Source organism: Echinops telfairi, unplaced genomic scaffold (assembly GCF_000313985.2).
Source record: "Echinops telfairi isolate 266 unplaced genomic scaffold, ASM31398v2 ScPeMD7_7475;HRSCAF=8513, whole genome shotgun sequence".
NCBI classification, from domain to species: domain Eukaryota; kingdom Metazoa; phylum Chordata; class Mammalia; order Afrosoricida; family Tenrecidae; genus Echinops; species Echinops telfairi.
The window spans coordinates 19,857,944-19,863,370 of NW_022111379.1; the positions used below are offsets into that span (position 1 = coordinate 19,857,944).

The 5,427-nt window shown below is 43.8% G+C and overlaps 1 pseudogene; it reads left to right on the plus strand.

Moving 5' to 3' along the window:
- The first annotated feature begins 847 nt into the window (after positions 1–847).
- On the plus strand, positions 848–4,120 carry LOC101640760 (annotated as a pseudogene).
- The last annotated feature ends 1,307 nt before the right edge of the window (positions 4,121–5,427 follow it).

Consider the following 5,427-nt stretch of genomic DNA (forward strand, 5'->3'; position numbering starts at 1 on the left):
AAAGACATGGTTGAGACTGAGGGGGATCAGAACAGAGATCCAAAACCCATCTGTAGACGATGGGACACCCCCTCACAGAAGGGTCACAAGGAAGGGATGAGTCAGCCAGGGTGCAGTATAGCACCGATGAAACACAATATTCCTCTGGTTCCTTGAGGCTTCCTCGCCCCCCATGTCTTGACCCTAGTCTTACCTTTCACTACGAGCTGAACCGGAGCATGTACACGGGTACAGATAAGAACTCACAACACACAGAATCCAGGTCAATAAACCCCTTGGGAACAGAAATGGGAGTAGGCTACCAGGAGCGTAGGGGGAAGGTGGGGCAATGAGGAGAGGAAGGGGGCACCGATCACAATGATCAACACATAACCTTCCCCCACAAAGGGTATGAACAGGAAATGTGGGTGAAAGAAGACAGCGGTTGGTGTAAAATATGAAAATAATAATAACATAATTTATCAAGGAGTCACCAGGGTGGGGGAGAGGACCTGATACCAAGGGCTCAAATAGAAAATAAATGTTTAGAAATTGATGATGGCAACATGTCAAGTACGATATGCTTGATACCAGCGATATATGGAATGTTATAAGAGCTGTAAGAGCTCCCAATGCAATGATTTTTCTAAAAAGAATAAAAGAAAGAAACTGCAACTTTATATATCTGCAAAATCTCTCCGTTTCATTACATTGAGCCTGGTCAACAAAGCTTTTTATTTTATTTTTTTAAACAATCATTTTATTGGGGGCTCTGACAGCTCTTATAACAATCCATACATCAATTGTATCAAGCATATCTGTACATAAGCTTTTTAGAAAAGTGAAACTCCTACAATAGGGGCCAAGCATGGAGCGAGTGCCCAAAGCCTGCCCACCCTCCACCCCCCTTCCTGCAATGCGTGACTCTGAGCTCTTTCCAGGCTCCTTGGCGGGCCTGCCCACCACGGCTGACAAGGAAGCCATCTTTGATGACGCCGTGGAAGAATGGGTGATGGATGAGTACAAACTATGGAAACAGAACACCCCGTTCCTTGGCGATTTGGTGATGACCATGCTCTGGAGTAGCCTACCCTACTGCACAGCGGCTTCCAGATGGGACCCCATGAGAAGAGAATGATTTCAGCATCCATCCACTTGCCCTGGGCATGCACACCTCAGTCGAGCAAAACCACCTCGTGATAGCTGGGGTGCAGCTCCCTAAAGCTGCTGCTTACTTTGATGCCTCCTACTGACAGTGACAAGGGGAAATTTGGAGGCTTGGGCTCCGGCTGCGGAAAGATTGAAATAGAAATCAAGATCAACCATGAAGGAGAAGTAAATCAGGCCCATTACATGCCCGGAATCCTTGCACTATTGCAACCAAGATTCCATCCAGTGACGGGCTTGTTTTTTAACTACACGAAACGTCTGTCCACACCAGACCCTTCTGGAGAGTGTAGCCCAGACTCGCGTCCTCGTGGACATCAGAAGGAGGACGATGGACTTCCGTGGCACCCCATCTCAGCAGGGACTTGCTTCCTGATTCAGATGATCGTACCAGCTGCCCGTGGGACATCAGTGCTGTTCCAAAGGGAGGAAGAGTGATGGGTGCGAAGACTACCTTTGCTGGATACACAGCCGCAGGTGAAGATGTTTCACGAGTCTCTATTTGGGTTGATTGCTGATCATCAGAAGCTTATGATCTGGGATGAAGCTTAGAGCGTTCAAACAATACTTCCAAACCAAGTCAGTCAGTCGGTGTGCACACAGCTGAAGTGAGCTGCGTTGCTTTCCCTCCTTTTCGTGAATTCGTTCTTGCCAACAGCATCCGTTGACAGGATTGTCGTTTTGTGGGGTCCGAGAACTCTGAAACTCAAGTTGCATTCTGTTTTGACTCGCATAAGAATGAACTATGCCAGGTTTGTGGTGCGTCACAATGAAACCATTTGGGCTTCTTGTGGCACTGATCATAGACGTCAGAAGATGCAGAAGGAGATGGACTGCCAGACTTACTGTTTCCTCATGGTGGGCACAACTGCCGAGAGAGCGGATTTCTCCTGGAAGCTCAACAGACCTTGGGTGATTTGTTCTGTATCAGAAGATAACATCACACACGTGTGGCAGATGGCAGAGAACATTTACAACGATGAAGACCCTGAAGGAAGGGTGCATCCGGGAGGACAAGGTCCTAGATATGTTTATACTTGTGGTTTTAGACTCCTTTTGTCTCTCAAGCAAGCAAGTGATTTTAACACTGGCTTTGAGAATACGATTCTGGCTGTCTCTCTGTAGGTACCATCACAGTGCACCCAGTGCAACACTGGGTATTTTCTAAATGTCAACTCTGACGTTTGATTTAGCAAAGCCACTGACTAAGATTAAATTATCTTTAGGAATTTTCCAGAAACAAACTCAGGTCTGAGTAGCCACGGGGCTATAGATGCACGTAGCTATTCTTCTCCTGCTGCTTTGATCCCAAGTTTTCTGACTTGTTTAAGGAAAGGTGAGAGTGGGTAAGGAATCGAGCCAAGTGAGGTAGGTGTCTGAGCCATGAAGTATAACACTCCACAGTGTCCTTTTTATTAAGGAGTCAGGGGGATTCAAGTCCTGTAGATTCCTATTCAGCATTCTTCCCACCTGACATGCCATGACGCACATTTTTCTATGCCTAGCAGTCTCTCCATCTTTATTCTCTATGTTCCTCCGCTCCCATATAGTTTGTTTGTTAGTGTATTTCTTCAGTGGATGGCATATGATTTCTTTCCTTTCTGTGAAATGGTTGGTTGTTGTTTGTGACTTGGGACCACCACATTGTAAAGATAGGTGTTTTTACCTGACAGTTATACCACGGGTAGGCTGTCCAGTTAAGTTGAGAAGAGTGGATCAATAACTGATATTTGTCTTTACAATTAAATTAATTTTGGATAAGAGTTGCTTTTTTTTTTTTTTGAGAACATTCGTTTCTGACCACCAGCTAGGTACCATCTATCTTCCTTTGGGAGACTTGTTTCCCCAGCATGCCTGTTACTTTCCATGACTAACTGTGTAAGTGCTTATAATGGAATAAATGCTCTTCTAGAGAACATAAAATAAAGTTCATGAGTAGGGCAGGAAAGCAAATGCATAAAACACAACATGCCAAAATTTATGGGACGCAGCTAAATCAGCACTTAGAGGAAGATTAAAAATTTAGAAAAAGACCTACATTAGAAAAGAAGTTTAAAGAAAAGTGCTTCACATTTAGAAACTAGAATAAACAAAACAAACTAAACTCAAAGCAACAAAAAGAAAGGAGCAATAAATATGAGAGCAGCAATAAAATAGAAAATACAATAAATAAAATTAATTAAACTAAGCATTGGTTCTTGGGGGGGGCAGATCAAGAACCTAAGACACACTTTTAGTTACACTGATTAAACACATACACACAAATGACTGAAATTAAGAATGAAAAAAAAAAAGAATGAAAGTTAGGTCATTATGACCAGCCTTACAGACATTATCTTATTTGCAACAACCCCTGGCACATAGCCAGCAATCAATAAATAGCTGTGAAATGAATCATTTCAAATGGATGCAATGTGCTATTACATGGGCTGTCGCATGTCTGCTCATCAATCTGCTTTAGGTTAGAGTACATTGGAAACAATAACAGCTGTGTGGTTTCAAATTTGTTTTAAGCTACACTGTAACAAACATACTATTTTTTTGCATCTTTGTGTACATATTTATTTATTAGCTTAAAGTCTTAGAAAAGGAATTTCTGGGTCAACGGGTATGAACAGTTGATTGAAGCTTTGAAAAGTGTTGCAAATTGCCCTCTTGGGGAGGTTAAGGATAAATTAGAAGTTTCTTTCCCATACCACCTCCCTTGGAAGAATTAGTGTACATGTTATTTTCCTTTTCTAAGTACACACTTATTTTTCTTATTTGTTTGTGTTTCTGAACTTTTCCTAGTTCCAAGGGAATTAGGCTGAAAGTAGAGAATACCAGAAAGATGCTTACTGGTGTTTTATTGACAGTGCAAAGGCATTCGACTCCGTGGATCATAATGAACTGCAGATAACACTGAGAAGAATGGGAATCCCGGAACTCTTACTTGTACTCGCTTTTGCAGAATCTGAACATGATCCAGATGTAGTCACTTAAAAAAGGTTTAAAATCAGGAAAAGGATGTGTCATCCTTTTCATCAAACTCAATCAATGAGTGGGCTGAGCAAATAACCTGAGAAGCTGGGCTACATGACGAGGAACGCAGCATCAAGACTGAAGGAAGGCTTATTAACAACCTGCAATATGCAGACGACACAGCTTCGCTTGCTGGGATCTAGAGACTTGAAGCACTGTGGGAAACAGAAGGATTTCTCCCAAGTTGTCTCCCCCAAATATATGTCAAACTTAGCTGCTTGCAAATGACTATACACTTGGAGGTCATCAGGAGTAGATCAGGGGTCATTCTCCCTAAGAGCTATCAGCCATCTAGACCACGCAGACACCACTGTTTATCCCACAACAAGTAGGGCCCACTCCCTTCTGATAAGGATAGCAGTTGTCTGTTTCCTTGTGGGAGACCCCAGGGAGGTCAAGCCCGCCCAAGGATGACCAAGGTTAGGCCCCCATCATGAACCTAGGGTCCGCCCATCTTGTCAAATGTATACCCCTAAACCTTCCCATTCCTATGGGAACACCTCTAGCTCATCCCCTTCCTGTTACGCTTATGCCTATCATACATCCCCTTCCTACAATGTGTATACCTATTGTACTGCCCCTTCCTGTGATGTGTGGTTACCTGTAACCATGCCCCCCGAAGGAGATATAACCCTTGGTTGGCAATGAAGTTGGGGCTCTCTCTCCAGCTCTCGTGCCCGAGGCTCTCTCCTGCTCTCGCTCCGAGGGCTCTCTCCTGCTCTCGTGGCCGGGCTCTCTTCATGAGGACCACCAAGCGAGGATGAGGTGAACAAGCTACCATGAAATGTGTCTGACTCCATTATTTCAATCTCTCTCTCTTTTATCTCTCATGCTCTCTATGACTTTACTATAATCTTTACTTATTATCGCTGTACAATTGCGCCTACCGGACGTGTGATGATTTTTGGGGGACCCTCCTCGCCCCACAAAGCACTTCCTGATGAAGAGCAAAGACTACATCCTCCGGTATGGATGACAACTCAATGTAAAGAAAACAAAAGTTCTCACAATGGGCCCAATAGACAACATCATGATGAATGGAGTAAGGATTAAGTTGTCAAAGATTTCATTTTATTTGAAACCACAATGTTCATGGAAGCAACTCAAGAAATTTCACTGGGCAAATCTACAGGAGAAAACAATGGGACCGACAGTTCTGGGGGACATGGGAGAGTGGGAGGTGGGGGGAAAGGTAGTGGTGTTAACAAACCCAGGGACAAGGGAACAACAAGTGATCCAAATCGGTGGTGAGGAGGGTGT